General features: G+C 40.2%; 1 non-coding gene across 1 annotated transcript; it reads right to left on the bottom strand.

Annotated features, from left to right (window-relative positions):
• Positions 1–16667: 16667 nt before the first annotated feature.
• Positions 16668–16774, bottom strand: LOC140848121 (U6 spliceosomal RNA). Its single transcript, XR_012128667.1, has one exon. It is a non-coding gene; the product is annotated as a U6 spliceosomal RNA (small nuclear RNA).
• Between the last annotated feature and the right edge of the window lie 4022 nt (positions 16775–20796).

Below are 20796 nucleotides of genomic sequence, written 5' to 3'. Positions count from 1 at the left end.
TCTTCCCCATACCGCCCCCCCGCTATATTATGTGTGCTACTCGTAATACCCCCTTTCCCCCTTATCCCTCCTTGCCCACCCATCTTCCCCAGTCCCCTTCCCTTTGGTAACTGTTAGTCCATTCTTGGGTTCTGTGAGTCTGCTGCTGTTTTGTTCCATCAGTTTTTTCTTTGTTATACTCCACAGATGAGTGAAATCATTTGATACTTGTCTTACTCTGCCTGGCATATTTCACCGAGCATAATACCCTCTAGCTCCATCCGTGTTGTCACAAATGGTAGGATTTGTTTTCTTCTTATGGCTAAATAATATTCCATTGTGTATATGTACCACATCTTCTTTATCCATTCATCTACTGATGGACACTTAGGTTGCTTCCATTTTTGGCTATTGCAAATAGTGCGGCGATAAACATAGGGGTGCATATGTCTTTTTCAAACTGGGCTGCTGCATTCTTAGGGTAAATTCCTTGGAGTGGAATTCCTGGGTCAAATGGTATTTCTATTTTGACTTTTCTGAGAAACCTCCATACTGCTTTCCACAAAGGTTGAACTAGTTTACATTCCCTCCAGCAGTGTAGGAGGGTTCCCCTTTCTCCACATCCATGCCAGCATTTGGGTTGTTTGGTTTTTGGATGTTGGCCATCCTAACTGCTGTGAGGTGATATCTCATGGTGGTTTTAAGTTGCATTTCTCTGATGATTAGCGATGTGGAGCATCTTTTCATGTGCATGTTGGTCATCTGAATTTCTTCTTCGGAGAAGTGTCTGTTCAGCTCCTCTGCCCATTTTTTAATTGGCTTATTTGCTTTTTGTTTGTTGAGGTGCATGAGCTCTTTATATATTTTGGATGTCAACCCTTTATCAGATATGTCATTTATGAATATATTCTTCCATACTGTAGATGTCCTTTTGTTCTACTGATGATGTCTTTGCTGTACAGAACAGAAGCTTTTTGGTTTGATGTAGTCCCACTTGTTCATTTTTGCTTTTGTTTCCCTTGCCCGGGGAGTTATGTTCCTGAAGAAATTGCTCATGTTTATGTCTAAGAAATTTTTGCCTATGCTTTATTCTAAGAGTTTTATGGTTTCATGACTTACATTCAGGTCTTTGATCCATTTCGAGTTTACTTTTGTGTACGGGGTTAGACAATAATGCAGTTTCATTCTCTTACATGTAGCTGTCCTGTTTTGCCAACACCAGCTGTTGAAGAGGCTGTCACTGTCCCATTGTATATCCATGGCTCCTTTTTTGTATATTCATTGACCATATATAGTTGGGTTTATATCCGGGCTCTCTAGTCTGTTCCACTGGTCTATGTGTCTGTTCTTGTGCCAGTACCAAATTGTCTTGATTACTGTAGCTTTGTAGTGGAGCTTGAAGATGGGCAGCATAATTCCCCCACTTTATTCTTCCTTCTCAGGATTGCTTTGGCTATTCGGGGTCTTCTGTCATTCCATACGAATTTTAGAACTATTTGCTCCAGTTCATTGAAGAATGCTGTTGGTATTTTGATAGGGATTGCATTGAATCTGTAGACTGCTTTAGGCAGGATGCCATTTTGACAATGTTAATTCTTCCTATCCATGAGCATAGGATGTGTTTCCATTTATTGGTATCTTTTTTAATTTCTCTCATGAGTGCTGGTAGTTTTCAGAGTATAAGTCTTTTACTTCCTTGGTTAGGTTTATTCCTAGGTATTTTATTCTTTTTGATGCAGTTATGAATGGAATTGCTTTCCTGATTTCTCTTTCTGCCAGTTCATCATTAGTGTATAGGAATGCGACAGATTTCTCTGTATTAATTTTGTATCCTGCAGCTCTACTGAATTCAGATATTAGATCTCATAGTTTTGGAGCAGATTCCTTAGGCTTTTTATGGACAATATCATGTCGTCTGCAAACAGGGACAGTTAGACTTTTTCCTTACCAATCTGGATGCCTTTTATTTCTTTGTGTTGTCTGATTGCAATGGCTAGGACCTCCAGCACTATGTTCAATAAAAGTGAGAGAGTGGGCATCCTGGTCTTGTTCACCATCGTAAAGGAAAAGTTTTCAGCTTCTCGCTGTTAAGTATAATGTTGCCTGTGGGATTGTTATATATGGCCTTTATTATGTTGAGGTACTTGCCCTCTATACCCATTTTGTTGAGAGTTTTTATCATGAATGGATGTTGAATTTTGTGAAATGCTTTTTCAGCATCTATGGAGATGATCATGTGGTTTTGCCCTTCTTTTTGTCAATGTGGTGGATGATGTTGATGGATTTTCGAATGTTGTACCGTCCTTCAATCCCTAGAATAAATCCTACTTGATTATGATGGATGATCTTTTTGATGTATTTTTTAATTCGGTTTGCTAATATTTTGTTGAGTATTTTTGCATCTATGTTCATCGGGGATATAGGTCTGTAACTTCCTTTTTTTGTGGGGTCTTTCCCTTGTGTTGATATTAGAGTGATGTTGGCCTCATAGAATGAATTTGGGAGTATTCCCTCCTCTTCTAATTTTTGGAAAACTTTAAGGAGGATGGGTATTAGGTCTTCACTAAATGTTTCATAAAATTCAGCAGTTTATCCATCTGATCCAGGCATTTGGTTCTTAGGTATTTTTTTGATTACCAATTCAATTTTGCTGCTGGTAATTGGTCTGCTCAGATTTTCTGTTTCTTCCTGGGTTAGCCTTGGAAGGTTGTATTTTTCTAGAAAGTTGTCCATTTCATCTAGGTTATCCAATTTGTTTGCATATAATTTTTCATACTATTCTTTAATAATTCTTTCTATATCTGTGGTGTCTGTAGTGATTTTTCCTTTCTCATTTCTGATTCTGTTTATGTGAGTAGACTCTTTTTTTCTTGATAAGTCTGGCTTGGAGTTCATCTATCTTGTTTATTTCCCAAAGAACCAGCTCCTCCTTTCATTGATTCTCTCTATTGTTTTATTCTTCTCAATTTTATTAATTTCTGTGTTAATCTGTATTGTGTCCCTCCTTCTACTGCTTTTGGACCTCATTTGTTCTTCCTTTTCTAGTTTCATTAATTGTGAGTTTAGTCTGTTCATTTGGGATTGCTCTTCCTTTCTTAGGTAGGCCCTTATTGCAATATATTTCCCTCTTAGCACAGCCTTTGCTACATCCCACAGATTTTGCGTTGTTGAATTATTGTTGTCACTTGTCTCCCTATATTGCTTGATCTCTGTTTTTTTTTTGTTGTTGTTCATTGATCCATTGATTATTTAAGAGCATGTTATTAAGCCTCCATGTGTTTGTGGACTTTTTCATTTTCTTTGGGTAATTTATTTCTAGTTTCACACCTTTGTGATCAGAGAAGCTGGTGGGTACAATTTCAATCTTTTTTAATTTACTGAGCTTCTTTTTGTGGTTTAGTATATGATCTATTCTTGAAAATGTTCCATGTGCACTTGAGAAGAATGTGTATCCTGTTGATTTTGGATGGAGTGTTCTGTAGATGTCCTTTAGATCCATCTGTTCTAATATATTGTTCAGTGCCTCTGTCTCTTTATTTATTTTCTATCTGGTTGATCTGTCCATTGGAGTGAGTGGTGTGTTGAAGTCTCCTAGAATGAATGCATTGTATTCTGTTTACCTGCTTAATTCTGTTAGTATTTGTTTCACATATGTAGGTGATCCTGTATTGGGTGCGTATATATATTTATAATGGTTATATCCTCTTGTTGGACTGAGCCCTTTATCATTATGTAATGTCCTTCTTTGTCTCCTGTTACTTTCTTTGTTTTGAAGTCTATTTTGTCTCATACAAGTACTACAACTCCTGCTTTTTTCTCCTTATTAGTTGCATGAATGTTTCCATCCCTTTACTTTCACTCTGTGTATGTCTTTGAGTTTGAAGTGAGTCTCTTGTTGGCAGCATATAGATGGATCTTGTGTTTTTGTCCATTCAGTGACTCCACATCTTTTGATTAGTTCATTCAGGGCATTTGCATTTAGGGTGATTATCGATAGGTATGTACTTATTGCCAGTGCAGGCTTTAGATTCATGGTTACCCAATGTTCAAGGGTAATTTCCTTACTTTCTAACAGTCTGATTTAACTCATTTCATATGCTGTTACAAACACAACCTAAAGATTCTTTTTTTTCCCTTCTTTTTCTTCCTCCTCCATTCTTTGTATGTTATGAATCATATTCTGTCCTCTTTCTCTATCTCTTAGGTGACATCTATTTAGCCTTAGGAATACTTCCATCTATAGGAGTCCCTCAAAATTGCACTGTAGAGGTGGTTTGTGGGAGGTAAATTCTCTCAGCTTTTCCTTATCTGAAAATTGTTTAATCCTTCCTTCAAATTTAAATGATACCCTTTCTGAGTAGAGTATTCTTGGTTCAAGGCCCTTCTGCTTCATTGCATTAAATATATCATGCCACTCCCTTCTGGCCTATAAGGTTTCTGTTGAGAAATCTGTTGATGATGGGCTTTCCTTTATATGTGATCTTTTTTCTCTTTCTAGCTGTCTTTATCCTTGATCTTTGCCATTTTAATTATTATATGTCTTGATGTTGTCTTCCTTTGGTCCCTTGTGTTGGGAGATCTGTGCACCTCCATGTCTTGAGAGACCATCGCCTTCCCCAGATTGGGGAATTTTTCAGCAATTACCTTCTCAATGACACTTTCTATCCCTTTTTCTCTCTTCTTATTCTTCTGGTACCCCTCTAATGTGAATATTGTTCTGTTTGGAATGGTCACACAGTTCTCTCAATGTTCTTTCATTCTTAGAGTTTCTTTGTATTCCTCTTCTCTAATTTCTACTTCACTTATCATCTCTTCTACTACATCTGATCTGCTTTTAAACCCCTCCATTGTATGTTTTATTTTAGATATGGAATTTCTTAATGATTGAATCTCCATCTTAAATTTGTTCCTGAGTTCTTGAATATTTTTCTGTACCTCCATGAGCATGTTTATGATTTTTATTTTGAACTCTCTTTCAGGAAGATTGGTGAGTTCAGTTTCATTTGGCCCTTTTTCTGGTGTTTGTGAGATTTTGGTTGGAACCATGTTCTTTTGATGTTTCATATTTCTGTGTGGTGCCCTCTAATGCCCAGTAGCTCTAGTCTCTGGAGCTGCTCAGCCCCTAGAGTGAGGTTGGGGATAGTACTGAGCGGCACTGGTGCCTAGGGGGAGGAAAGAGCTCTTTCCTGATTCCCAGCTACAGTGCCTGCCTCTAGTGTCAGAGCCAGTGGGCCGAGCACACAGGTGTAAGCCTCTGTGCTTTGCATCTCTTGCTGTTGTAGTCGGGGCCTCCCTCTGACTGGCCTGATGCCAGCACAGTGACTGCCGGTTTGTGAGCCGGTGCCATCAGGCAAATAGGAAGGCTTGGCAGGCTGTGTGTCACAGTGGGAGGCCTCGGAGCTGAGTAGGCAGCCAGGGGGATGGAGCACCTGAAGCTCTTCAAAGTTCCCAATCTGCTGGGAACCTATCCCTTCTCCCGTGCAGGAAGCTCTGTGCAAACCTGGCCCCTTCAGCAGCCCTCTCGCTGCTAGGAAGCCTGTCAGACTGCCTGCCTTTCCCTTGTCCCAGAGTGGCTGGGTGTAGATCCCATCCTCCACAAATGGCCAGAATCTGTCTCTCAAGGACTCTATCTGTCCCAGCTGCCCATCCTCCAGAGTACCACACAATGTAGGTTTCTGCTTGCAAAGCAGATCTCCAGGGCCAGGTGTTCAGCAGTCCCCGGCCTCCACTCCCTCCCTGCTCCATTTCTCTTCCTCCTGCCAGTGAGCTGGGGTGGGGGAAGGGCTCAGGTCCTGCCAGATCAAGGCTTTGGTATGTTACCCTGTTTCATGTGGTCTGCTCTGTTTGTGACGTCTGTATGCAGTCTGGTGCAACCTTCTTTCCTGTTGCTGTTTTAGGGTTGGTTGTATTAACCATATTTTTGCACTGTCTATGGTTTTGGGAGGAGTTCTCTGTTTCACCTCTCATGCTGCCATCTTGAATCTCTGTGAAAGGAGCTTTTATATTATGCCTGATACATATCATATATGTGAATGACAATGGCAGGTAAGTACTGACTTTATAGAAGTGATGGCAAAGAAACAGTGTTGCTGGAATCGAGAAGGAAGTCATGTCAATGTGAGCTAGTGTTGTCAGGATGGGAGGAGCTAGTGTTGTCAGGATGGGAGGAGCCGCTCCGTGTCGTGGATGGGTCATTGCCTGGAATGGTAAGTGAGCAGGATATTTGAGATGCAGGAACAACATTAGATTCACATCATACTCACCAAAGAAGAATATTATTAATATCCATAAGCCTATATACTAAAGATAGCAGAGAGGCAAACATAGCCAAGAATTAAAACTCTAATCTTGTTAACCACCTTCAGAGGAGAAATAAAGGATGAGAAGTGAGAAGTTCCTGAATCAGCAACATCTCCTTGTGTTTTCAATATTCTGATGCCAATTCGACCATTTCTTTCTTAGTAAGTTGACAAATGCTTGGCATGACATGTGTATTATACATATCCTGTTTCTCCTCATAGATTCTTATTTATTTCATCTGGTTGCTTTTAAACAGTTAAAATTATGATCATAAGACACATGAAGGGTGTAGATAATGAGCACCCTAAGAAGAGGATTGGGATTGTTTGAAACCAAGGGAAGAACATCAGTTTAATGAACAAGCACTTCTTTTTAATGGGACCTGTGTTCCTTCATACTGAAATTCAGACACATCATTCTTCTCAGCTATATTGTACCTATCTCATTACATGGAGGAAATTCTAATCCAGGTGCCTTGCTCTCCTTCTCCTGTTCTTCTTGCCAATTTCCTGCAAAGCATCAGAAACAACATATTCCAGCAGTTTTGTCCAAGAGTGTTCACTGAGCATGCACCGAAGTGGTATTATTGCACTGCCAGAATAGGTGGGGAAGGCAAAGACACTGGGCCAGATAATTGGCTGGATTTGATCTGCCTATGTGGCTTTGTATACCTTAATCTTTGTGTGTCTCAATTTCCTTTTTTGTAAAGCAGACATGAATACAGTAGTTTAATGATTACATGAATGCATACATGTGAAGGCACTTGAAGAGCCCTGGTAAAGGCTCTGTCAATAGGAGCTCTGGGGTTGGGGAAGAGTCACAAGAGCAAGTTTCATGGGATATATATTTAGACTGGAGATACATATGAAAATTAATTAATATGAGGCCACAAATTATCCCCCCAAAATTATTTACCTTTTCTTGTAACAGAAAACATTTAAGAGTATTTGTAAGAATGCATAATATAAAATCATATGGTTCAGATTAAAAATATGAAAATAACCAAGTATAGATATAAAAGAAGAATATAGTGCAAACATGCATATGTGGCACCTTTTGTATGTGCACTGGGTGGGCCATGCATTTGTCTGAATTTTCTAGTCACCACTGAAAAAAGGGAAACCTGATCAGTTATTCACAAGATAAAAACAGGCCAATTGTTCAGGAGAAACACAACTATGTATACTATTAAAACCAGAGAGGATACTCACAAAGGTCATCTTTAGGACAAGGCTGTGTAATGTAATAAACAGCATCTTAGCATTTTTCAGCAGAAGAACCAAAGGGTTTCACAGGGCTCCCCTGGAACACCGCCCAAATGAGCCTGGCAGGTTCATTTCAGGAGAAGCAGTTCTGAGTGGAGATGGGATTGTGTGGCCCAGGTGCTTGGCTCTCCGTCAATACTGCCTTGTTGAGAGGAGGATTTTAGAATGCCTGGGACACCCATAACATACTTCAGGCTGTTCGGTTTCTGAAAACACGCACAATTGTCCTCTCATTTCATCCTGAGAAACCTCTCTGAGACGGGATTATTTAACCCATTTTGCAGATAAACTGAATCTAGGAGTAATTGGACAGCTAGAACATTGTGGGGCTGGATTTGATCTGCCGAATCCCAGGCTCATTCCATCTTTGGCTGAGCCTTCATTACCAGACTCCAAGCTCAGAAACAAAACAGACCACTTCCTTTCACATTCTGGTGGCCATAGTCAGTCACCTGGGCAAATCTAACTACAAAAGAAACCAGGAAATGGAGTCTTCTTGTGTGCCCCATTTCACTCTCCATCTCCTGACCCAGAACAGCCAGCTTGAACCATTAAATGGATGAGAAATAAGTCTTCATTGGTCAAGCCACTAAAATTTGATGATAATGTATATATAAAAGAAATATATATGGAAGGTACTGATCAAATCAGGTTAGCAATCAAACAAGTTTAGAAAATATATTGCCCTAGTAGTCTTCACCTTCCAGGCTCTTCCTGAAGTCCCCAGAGAGGTGCTCCTTCCTCGCCCTCAGGTGAGCAGCCACACCATCCACAGGAGGGACTCGGGGAAATGAGCCTCTCCAGCCCCTTTCCGGGCAGCCATTGCCTGCAGGCCATTTCTGCTTTGTCTTGTATGGCAAAGCTGCCTAGCCCTACAGTTGCTGCTGCCTCCTGTCTGGGGACTTCATCATTATCCTTTGTGGATAAAATGACAGTTCCTGTGGCCAGGATTCTCACCTGGCAGGTGGTTGACTGGCTCACTGCACACCTGTGGGGAATACATGGCTGTTGACTCTATATAAAGAGCTGCGCCCAGTGCTCTGGGCATGCCACGGTGGCAGGGCTGCAAGGATGCAGGAGAGCAGAGCAGAGGCTGGATGGTGGCAGGGCCGAGGGCAGAGGCCCATAGGACGGCTGTGCGGGATGGCTGTGCAGAAACACCTGCAGGATGGCTGTGTGGACAGAGGGGCCCAGAGGACAGCTATGAGGACAGAAGGGCTCAGAGGCAGAGACCGGCTTGCTACATGCAGACTTGCTCTGAGTGAATGGGATTTTAGTGACTGACCTGCCACCTGGAAATAAAGTTGGGTATAATCCTTTCACCCCAAGAATGTTTTGCTGTTATTTTCTTTGGTCACATTGAATCCACAGTGAACTCGCACAGGGCTGAAACCCATTGGCAAGACACCTTCCTCTATCTTCCCCAAGTCTTCCTTCCCCCCTGGGGTCTGTAACTCCCAGGCATACCTGCTCTCTCCCACAGTCTGCCTCCCCTTTGACCTCAATATTGCCTTGGTGATATCTAGTTTGTCCTTAATAGACTAGTGACCCACCTAGTGGCAGTGTTTCCCTGAATTTGAAGAAATAGTAGTAATACAATTCTAACAGTAGTGACAGCTACTGTTAGATGCCTGCTAGATGCCCTGTGTATTGCACCATAACCACCCTGCTTGCAGGACTTTGCAAGGTGAGTGCCATCAACCCCACTTTAGCAACAGGACAACTGAAACTGAAAGCGGAACGCCTAAATATCTGAGCTGGAATTTCCACCCACATGTCCTACCTGCCACCACCCTGGCTTTTCCTGGCACTGCCCCAGGACCTGGGATCTGTGTATATGAAGGCCAGATCAGTCCTGGAATGGCCTTGCTGGATGAGAAGTATCCCACACAACCTAATTTGTAGGCTGTGACCAAAAATAGATACATAGATAAAATAAGTTGGCTAGAAAATACTTGAGGTTCATTTGGGGCAGATTCAGAAGAAATCCCAAGATCTAGAGATTCGTCTAATCCACGTAGTACTGTGATCACTTTCTTAAAGCCGAGAGCACAGAAATGACTCATGGATTCCGCCCTCCTACAGATATTGCTTATTAAGCATTTAAATACGCATACCCCACCTCCACACAGCTGCATATCCTGCGTTTTGACAGTTTCACAACAAATCAGGGAGCCACTGTGGATGCAGCAGCCCTCTTCTGTTACATATAAATAGGACTGCCAAGGCACAGCCACCCTCACAGGCTGAAAGGAATATCCCCCTTGGAACACCCCAGTGCACATCTGTGGCCAGGACAAAGAACGTTTCTCTCCACCCCACCTCATATCCAGAATAACACCTGAGCCAATTTCACTTTTCCACCTTTCAGGTTAGAGGTTTCCTCCCCCATGGAATCAAAAAGACAGATTTATGCAACACTGCGGGTTTGGATCAGAAAATGCCCTTGAGCAACACGTTTATTCCGTGCTTCTCCCACCCTTAGCTACTAACTGGAAGAGGAAAACATCATCCCTTGGCAGATAGGCAGAAGTATGTTGACAACCGCTACAGGTGTTCTCCGCACCTGGGGTGCACTTCATCAGAACATCATGCCTCAGCTCTCCAAACACAGGGGCGGTCCCTTCGTGAGGAAAAGGTGACAGCCTCTGACTGCCTGCACATCCCCCCCCCCCCATTGGCTGGGGAGAGATTGTTGACTGAGGGTTCAGAAACCCGTTTCTTCCCTTCAAGGGAACATCTTGCTGCTGTCTGCTGTGCACTGCTTATTGCCAGGCACCTCAGGGGCAGCCTTCTCTGAACCGAATCTCCTAGAACCTGAGACCTGGTGTGCTGAGAGCCCTTATTTCCGTCACATCTCATCTCTCTTCATCTGTAGGCAAACCAGTTGATTTCTGCTGCCTTTGTCTTCCCTAAAAGGGGTTTTTGGAGCATAATTCAAATAAAAAAGGTAGTTTTGATTCTTTATCTCATTTCTTCTAGCTATTTTGAGTTTTGTTCCCCTTGGTTTGCAGAAGCTTATAAAAACTCCTTTTCCAGCTTCGTAGGTGAGAGCAGGGGTTTCCAAAGAGCATAGTGGATCCCGGCTGTGTTCTGAGTAGGTGCAGAGTGAATGTGAGCAGAAATACTTCATGGTTCCTGTGTTTTAGGTAAAAAGGTGCTCTACAGGCTCATGCACCAATCTTCATTTCGAGCAGGTTCTGACTGATTCGTTTGAATTTTGAGCTCTGGTCAAGAATGGGGAGTCTAATTGGATCTCCATGCTAACCAAAATGTTCAGGACTTGTGCTTAGAACATTGGCTAACTTCTGACTTGCAGTGGTGTGGTCTCCCTGGCGAATAAAGGGGAAGAGTAGCTGGGCTTATTTTTGTATATCAATTAGGGAAGGCCTAATTGAACTGTCAGAGTATTAGATCATTAAAATAATTTTAATGATAGAAGACTCTGGGTAATCAACATACTTTTCATAAAATTATTTTCATTCTCATCTATTTATTTCTAGGAAAAAGGTTTCAATGTTTACAATAACTGCAACAACAATAATTATAAATTGGGTTTCATACTGATGAGGAACCCCATCTATATTAGCAAGAAGTCTGATAAAGAGTCATTTTCCCTATAAAACTTTACTTTTTATGTTTAATAATTATTTATAAAAATTACATTTATATTGTTTTGATAAGTTGTGTACTAATAATACCTATAATGATAATTCAGTCCAGAAACATTTCTTTGATACCTAGAGCTATATGGTCATAGGAAATTTTAAACACTAATTTCAAATTAATTAAACTGTAAGAGATTAATTTCAAATTATATACATATTTTTCCTGTGGGTAATTATTATAGATAATCAATAAAGGATTTCAGGCATAAAACATATCACACTAACATAAATTTATGTTGGAAAAGTGGAATGGAAATGCAACTTTAAGGAAAAAATTGAATACTTTTTTGCCTATTAGAGATGAGCTTATTGGTATATATTTAAAATCAATTATGATGGATATCAAATTACCATGGTATTAGATTGCACTGGAAACTCTTTTAAAGTCATATGAGTTTTATTTTTCAAAGTTCAATATTCCTAATTCATTCGAAGTTATATTTTTTACAACTATTTAAACTTGTGAAGAAATAGTTTAGATATTAACTTAAAGGAATGTGGATAAGACATGTAAGTTTTAAAAATTATTTTAAGAGGTAATCAAGCAAGAAGTTGAAGGTAGCTGCTTTCAACAGCACATAAGGAGAATGAAAATGTAAGGGCATAGAAATGGCAGCATCTGGCCTAAATAAGCTTTGGGTTGTGCCTCAGGTCTCCTGCTCACTTCATGCTTGTGCCTCTGCTGTCCCTCTAGGTGGCATCCAGGTCTGTCTGGCACTAGGTCCCTCAACTAATGTAACACGTTACTGCTAATCTCCTCCTCCTGTCCTTGGACCTCATTTCTCTCATCATACTTGACAATAACCATACTGACTTGGCCCTGGGACACTTCATGGGACCTGTCCGAGGTAGCGTGGGCCACTGCCCACACTCCCTGCCTCATTTTTGCCCCAAATCCCAGAAGCCCTCTGACAGTGGAAACCCCAAAGTTTGTTGTGAACTCCCACCCTACTCCATCCATCGCCATCTCAACAGTTAGCGTTATTTTGTATGTTTGCAATTGGCAAAGTGCTTCCCTCTTTGTTTCCTCATTTACTCTTCACTATGACCTCCTGTGTTAGATGAAGAAATTGGGGCTCACAGTATTTAAGTGATTTGCTTGTGGTTACCAAGCAAAAAATGGCAGAGTTAGTGTTCGGATCCAGGACATCTGTTTTCAGACTCTATGCTTTATCCAGAATGTCTCACTGCCCTTGGGAAGCCTAAGGTCAAAGCAAAGCAACTGGGATCTCCTAAGTCTGGGGTGGCCCACTTTTCAGTGTCCTTAGTGAGCCCAGCTGGAGATGGTGGTGGGTAGTAGCACAGTCTCCTTGCCTGATGGCCACTCTCTGGGGTGCCCATCAGGATTCTCTGTCAGACACCTGAGACAGGTCAAGAGGGAGTTCAGCTCATATGCATACTTAGCACAGCAAGATATTATGGTGCGGAGCCTAGACAGATGAGTATAAACATTCACACAAAAATTTGCCAAGACTTGCCGTGATTGTTGCTTTAGTCTATATAGTTGTACCAGAAATACGACTTCGTTGGTGTTAAAATACCAGCCATCTAGCTTTAGTTTTTATTTTAAAGACAGAGACCTCAAGAAACCAAGAGAAGTACTAAATCTGTTTCAATTTACCGCAAAGAACCCAAATTAATAGGTATTTCTGGCTCCAGAAGTCAAGTCTCACGATGCTTTATGTGTTATATTTGAAAATTTATGAGGGAAACTTTTTTTTTTAGTGCATTCAGGTTGCTAGACATACATATTAGGAAAATAATTACTCTGTTTTGGGGGCTTGATTTTTGGAATCCTCAGTGTGAGGTATTTCACTGAGGCTGAGCCCTCAAGAATATTGTAAAGTTAACTGGGATTTCAAAAGTGATTGATTCTCTAGGTCTTGAAGGAATAAATCTGTAGGTAAGATGCACAATAAATAATCTTAGGCCACTTAGCACACATAGGAAGTCATTTCCTAAAGAAAGGACTGCAGCTTTGTAATCAACCCAAGACCAGCCTCAGAGACCACTTGGAAGCTCAAATGTGCAGACGGCCAGGAGTTCAGCGACTTGGATCTCATCCCTTGTCTCCCTGGGTGGTTCCAGCTGTTTACTTCTGAGGACAAGGTAACTTGCTGGTTACTCAGGCTCCATTGAGAGCTGGTACCTGCTTGCTTTTGTCAGAGTAGATTTGGGGTTGGTGAACAAGTTAACACAAATTGATAGGGTTACAAATATGAAATTCTTGTGTGGAACTGAAAAGCAAATCTGGGGAAAACAGTGGGGCCTTTCCTAAGCAAAATCTGGGAACCCTGAAAAACTCACAAATGGTAGCCCCCATGCCAATTCTCTGCCAGCTTCTAGTCCTGAAATGTCCTCACCATGCCCCCTGAGCATGGGGCAGACTGTCTGAACATAGAACTTAACCTCCTTGAGCCTGAAATTTTCAAGATGGATATGCATAGCCTGTCATACTGGGAAGGATGTTAGAGGTCACTTACCCTTGTAAATAACCACCCAATGTGACATTAGCATTTGGGATAGGAAAATCTTTTTCTGTGAAACCCCTGCACAGAAGAAACAGCATCCTGGTCCCTACATATCAATAATGCATCTTCCACCATTATTGTGACAACTGAAAATCCTTCTTCCATATTTCCAAGGACTGAGGAGAGGGCCATGATACTTTCATCTGATATCGCTGTGCACTGGGAGGACATAGCAGTCCAGGGACGGGAAGTGGCATGCCTGAAGTCATAATGCAAATTAGTGTTGAAGTCAGAATTTTACTCTGACCTCTTTGGAATTTAATCCCCCTACTCCTACTATTCATTTGTAATGTAGGAATTAACATACTAGTTAATTTACTGTTCAAGTCCAGTATTTGTGAAATGCTTTACCGTTCAAGCCAGAAAACTAAATAACTACCCAAAGTTATTTTACTATCTATTCATAGTGCAAGGTACTATCCTATTCAACAGGAATATAAATTACAGAATAATAATTTAAATTGTAATCCACTCTGGAAGTACTTTTTAAAAAAAACATCAGAGATGGATAGAAGAACACAGCTGTGCCCAGGCTGGCAGCTCCCAGAGGGCAAGTCTGGAATAATTCTCTTTACACCCCTGTGCTGAGCACCAAGCCTGGCATGAAGCTGACAGTTGGCCATCATTTGTCCATGTGAACTGTATCACATGCATGTTTGGATTTGAGCTGCCCTCCTGGAAAGTTTGTCAAAGGTATATCTCAGAGTTTCATTTCTAATTGCTCCAGGGGCTCTGGTTCAGGCTCCCATGGACTGTGGTAAGGAAGCTGGACCCTCAAAGTAGCCCAGACCAACTCGGAACTAAAGGAGCCACCTTAAAGTGGGTGTGCAAGATGTGGCCAAAGGAGCCTTCCGTGCTGTTGGGTGGAGCACATAGAACAGGCCCCCTGGCCAGCTCCTCTTCCCCACCTCCCAGGACCCCTAGCATCCTGAGCAAGATGCTGCCTGCCAAGCATACTGAGCTGCCCAAGCAGGGTCCTGTACAAACATCATCCATATTACTGTTTCTAATCTGCAGATTCTGAGCTCTGGGACTGTAAATACATGGAAAGGAACAGGGCTGGGTAGACAAAAGCCAATGCATCCAAGCACCCCAGGCTGCTTCTTGCTACATGCCTTTCCAGTAAGACATTAAGCCTCTACTTGGCCTCAGCAAGTCCTACTTATGTGTCTGTGATAGAAGCTTCTTCTTCTGAAACATAAATACTGTTTGTTTTTCTTAAACAAGCAACTTTTGTTCTTTTCCCCTGAGTTCCGACACACCCCCAGGTTGGTCCTCCTAATAAGTGAACTGTGGGAGCCCAACTCTGGGGCCAGCTGTGCTTTGGAATCTATTAGAGACCTCCCCTGGAGAAAACTCTCTTTTAGTGTTCTAAGATCATTACCTCACACAGTGTTTTAGATAAACTAATGGTAAAAAAAGATTGTTTTAGATATTTGAGAAATTTTATGAAGTTGGGTATCACATGATTAATTTTGGTGATACCCAAATTGTTTAATGGCATCATGGTTATATGATAGAATATTCTCATTTTTCCAGATTCTTAATGGAGTCTTTAGTGACAAAATGACTTAAAAACTTGAATTTGCTTCAAAAAAGTGACCATCAGTGAAGTAAGTGTGGCAAAATGTTGATGGTTACTGAAGCTGGATAACTGGTACCTGGGGGTTTGTTATACTTTATTTTGGGGTATATTTGGAAATTTTTATCAGAAAAAATTAACAAGGACAAAAATTAAATATTTCACATAAAAATATGGGAGTTACTTATGTGACAAAGATACTCAACCTATGTAAGGCCTTTGCTTTCTGTCTAGTTTAGATAATGCATACTTTTCTAGAACTTCTCCAGTTTAAGCTCTTTGGACCTGCAGTTTCCATTTGCAATGTTTAGGATGGTTTACCTAAAATTTTATATCTATATATTTTATGACTTTTTTTATGTTTTGGAAATACTGCTAAATATCAGTGATATCCATAGTTTTAGAAGAGATAAAGCAGGATTTATGATAACACCTTTCTTCCCCAAGGGAATATGTTTCCACATTCCCCTTTCTCTTATTCATACTGGGGGACCGCTGCTTCCTGGTAGTATAAGACATGCATGCTCCTTTTTGCTTTTCTCCCCAGGAGAAAAAGGTTTTGTTTGTTGATATGTTTCTGTTTAAGTCCATTTTCTGAAATGTCTTCCCAAGGGGTACCAATTCCTGGGCACCTTAAGTCAGGGAACCATGAATTCTATATGAATTTTGACAGTAAGACCTTGATATTCTTTTTTAAAAAGAAATGCATGTATTTTATTGATATATATATGTATATGTGTATTTTAGATAAAGAAAATGTGATATTGGTGTATACACACACATACACACACACACACACACACACACACACACACACATACAGGCACACACAAGCAATGGACAAGTACTAAGCCATAAATAGAAGGAAATTCTGCCATTTGTGACAACATGGTTGGACCTCGAGAGCATTATGCTAAGTGAAATAAATTAGAGAGATGAAGACAAAAACTGTATGATCTCGCTTACATGTAGAATCTAAAAAACAAAAAACAGATTCACAGAAACAGAGAACAGATTGGTGGCTGTCAATGGCACTGGGTTAGAAGGGTGGCCAAAATGGGTGAAGGTGATCAAAAGGTACAAATTTCCGGCTATAAATCAGTAAGTCCTGGGATGTAATGCACATGTGATAACTATAGTCAATGATACTGCAGTGTATTTTTTTTCCAACATGTCTTTATCTCAGTGTTGTATTTGTAAATGAAAAGGGAAATAGCTGTAATTGGTATGAAAGAAAACAGGCAAATGATATGAACAGAAAATGTAGAGAAGATGTACACATGCTAAATAAACACACCAAAATGCTCAAAATCATGAATCATAGGGAAATGCAATTCAAACCAAAAATATGGAACACTTCACAAATTTGGATGTTATCCTTGCACAGGGGCCGTGCTAATCTTCTCTGTATCGTTCCAATTTTAGTATATGTGCTGCTGAAGCAAGCACTGTAGTGTATATTTTAAAGTTGCTGAGAAAGTAGATCTTAAAAGTTATCGCAAGAAAAAATAATTTTTAACAATGGGTGGTGATGGATGTTAACTAAATGTATCATGGTACTCATTTTGCAATATATACATAGATCAAATCACTATGTTGTACACTTAAGACTAATACAATATTATTTGTTAATTATATGTATGTGTGTGTCTGTGTGTGTGTGTGTATGTGTGTGTATACACCAATATCACATTTTCTTTATCTATGCATTCACTGACGGACCCTTGGGTAGTTTCCATGTCTTGGCCTTAGTAAATAATGCTACAATAAACATAGGGTGCAGATACTCCTCTGAGATAGTGATTTCATTTCTTTTGGATATATATCCAGATGTAGAATTGCTGGATCATATAATACTTCAATTTCTATTATTTTGTGGGACTTCTATATTGTTTTCCACAGTGGCTGTACCAGTTTACATTCCTGCCAACAGTGCACAAGGGTTGCACTGCCATTCTGTAGGACGCTGTGGTGTGACAGGGACTGAGATGCTGTGCTTCTGGTCCTTGTGCCATTATAGTTGAGCAATGTCTAGAACAATACCTTATTTATAAAGAGGCAGAATCTTGGTTTTGGTGGATTTGACTACTAGAAACAGAGACAGTGCCCTTTGTATTTTATTGTCCTATTTCCTATATGTGTGTATGTGTATGCCATCAATTCATTCCCCTAGGATTCCAGCCCAAACCAGTTTAGTGGATGGAGCCAGGGACTAGCAGTAGTCTACAAATATACTCCAATACCCATTTGTGTGTGTGTGAAATAGAACAATCCATTTAGATCCCTAGACTTTTGGTTCTGTTCTATCATCTGTGGGTGCTCTATAAACTGAAAATTGAGTACTCAGATTAGAAAAAAATAAACTTGAAATCCCAATAAGGTCATTCAAATTTCTGGGTGGTCTGGGCTGCATGTGTTCTCAATCCTGTTCTGAGGTATTCCACTGACTTAGTGATGTAGTGACACTGTATATTGCATCAACCCAACTGTTGTAAACCAAGGGGTCCTGAAAAACATGTGTTAAACATTCTACTACAGAAAAATGAAATGTCCCTAAGAGGAATGTTGACCCTGACTTCGATCACTAGTTGAGAAGATAGAATATGAAGTTTAAATGCTGACTGTAGCATTTATAAGCTGTATGACCATGAGAACTTGGGCAAGTTAATATAATTCTCTGAACTATTGCTTTAACTTATTATCAATAAAATGGGGCTAGTGACATTTACTTTGTAAGACTGTAGTGATTAAATTATAAAGTACCCAGTAGAGTATTAATATATACTATGGGTATGTGGTGGCTGCTCAATGAATAGCAGCTGGGAATAAATTAATGATTAGTGTCTGTGCAGTAGGAAGTCAGAGAGAAAGAGGACAAAGGGGAAGACTTCATATTATTATGGGATATGAAGAAATTCCTGAGAAATCTGAGAAATTGGAAGCACTTCTGAAGGAAACCATAGAATCTCTTTCTCACTGGATTATTTATAAGAAGGCTGTGCACGGTTGTTGAAAGAGTTCCCTGTAGAGTGGACTACCTCCTGAGGTATGCTTTGGGTTCTGGGAAATGACAGTTAGCTGAGGAATTGCTATTGAGATTCACCCACAAACACAGACAGTGACCCTTCTAACAAGCTCATCTTCAATGACCTGTCTTCCTGCCTGTTGCTAGACAAGCTCACTGGCAGTTTTGTTTTCAAGTTTGACAAAAGCAGAGCTAATATTGAAGCAGCATTTATAGGTCTTTTACAAATGACTGTGATTGCTATGGAAACTAAAGGCAAAATGACAAACTCCAAGGGGTGCCTGCTTAGTTAATTGCTTAGGAAGGTAGGTGAAAGGAACAGAAAGTTCAGGCTTCAGAATATGAATGATGTGTTCAAGAGGAGGAAATGAAAAAATAGGCAACAACACCTTCAGGGAGGCCCTACACAGCACTGTTGAAATCATGGGCTCTGTGGAAACATTTTGATTAGAGAGTTTCAGTTATGCTACCTCTCAGATTCATACTGGGGTTAAAAATAAAAGAAAGCTTATGTTACCTTAACTATTATACGATTAAACTGAGAATCTCTGGAAAGAAAGACAAAATGGTCAACATCTATGCTTCTTGGCTGGGTTTTAAATCCCTTTTTTAAAAACAACCTATACAAACATATATGGTCAATTAATATATGATAAAGGAGCCATGGACATACAATGGGGAAAGGACAGCCTCTTCAACAGCTGGTGTTGGCAAAACTGGACAGCTACATGTAAAAGAATGAAACTGGATCATTGTCTAACCCCATACAGAAAAGTAAATTCGAAATGGATCAAAGACCTGAATGTAAGCCATGAAACCATAAAACTCTTAGAAAAAAACATATTCAAAAGTCTCTTGGACATAAACATGAGTGACTTCTTCATGAACATATGTCCCCAGGCAAGGGAAACAAAAGCAAAAATGAACAAGTGGGACTATATCAAGCTGAAAAGCTTCTGTGCAGCAAAGGACACCATCAATAAAACAAAAAGGTATCCTACAGTATGGGAGAATATATTCATAAATGACAGATCCGATAAAGGTTTGACATCCAAAATATATAAAGAGCTCACACACCTCCACAAACAAAAAGTGAACAATCCAATTAAAAAATGGGCAGAGTAGCTGTACAGACATTTCTCCAAAGAAGAAATTCAGATGGCCAACAGACACATGAAAAGATGCTCCACATCGCTAGTCATCAGAGAAATGCAAATTAAAACCACAATGAGATATCACCTCACACCAGTAAGGATGGCTGCCATCCAAAAGACAAACAACAACAAATGTTGGCGAGGTTGTGGAGAAAGGGGAACCCTCCTACACTGCTGGTGGGAATGTAGATTAGTTCAACCATTGTGGAAAGCAGTATGGAGGTTCCTCAAAAAGCTCAAAATAGAAATACCATTTGACCCAGGAATCCCACTTCTAGGAATTTACCCTAAGAATGCAGCAGCCTAGTTTGAAAAAGACAGATGCACCCCTATGTTTATTGCATCACTGTTTACAATAGCCAAGATATGGAAGAAACCTAAGTGTCCATCAGTAGAAGAATGGATAAAGAAGATCTGGTACATATACACAATGGAATATTATTCAACCATAGGAAGAAAAGAAATCCCACCATTTGCAACAACATGGATGGAGCTAGAGGGTATTATGCTCAGTGAAATAAGCCAGATACCAAATGATTTCACTCATATGTGAAATATAAGAACAAAGGAAAAGCTGAAGGAACAAAACAGCAGCAGACTCACAGAACCCAAGAAAGGACTAACAGTTACCAAAGGGAAGGGGACTGGGGAGAGTGGGTGGGAAGGGCGGGAGAAGGGGGGGAGAAGAAAGGGGGCCTTGCGATTAACATGTATAATGTGTGTGTGGGGGGGCACGGGGAGAGCTGTGCAACACAGAGAAGACAAGTAGTGATTTTACAGCATCTTACTACGCTGATGGACAGTGACTAATGGGGTTTGTGGGGGGAACTTGGTGAAGGGGGGAGTCTAGTAAACATAATGTTCCTTATGTAATTGTAGATTAATGATACCAAAAAAAAACTACCTATAGTTTCATCAAGGATTAAGTAAGAATATAGAGTGTTTCCTAAGCTTCAGTGAATTCAGACACTTCAGGTTTTTTCTATTACATAAAAAAGATACATTCCTAGTATTTGATGCTAAGTGTAGTACTTTAAAATTTCATTTAAAACTTAAACATGTAGCATAGAAAAAAATTAAACCTCTTTTTAAAAAGTACACCTTAGTTAAAAGTGTTCTTTGTAAAGACTATAGGCTTTTCAGAAGTAATTTTCAAAGAACTCATATAGAAGCAGTTTGTAAAAACTGTAGGTTATTAAGACTTGATGAGGAAAGAACTATTGTATGTAATTTCAAGCCACACCTAGTTATCAGTGCCTCATCAGAAGCTCATGAGAGAGTGACCATTGTTC

This window comes from Manis javanica, chromosome 2 (assembly GCF_040802235.1).
Source record: "Manis javanica isolate MJ-LG chromosome 2, MJ_LKY, whole genome shotgun sequence".
NCBI classification, from domain to species: Eukaryota; Metazoa; Chordata; class Mammalia; order Pholidota; family Manidae; genus Manis; species Manis javanica.
Note: the sequence above shows the minus strand (reverse complement) of the source record. Positions and strands in the feature narration are given on the sequence as shown.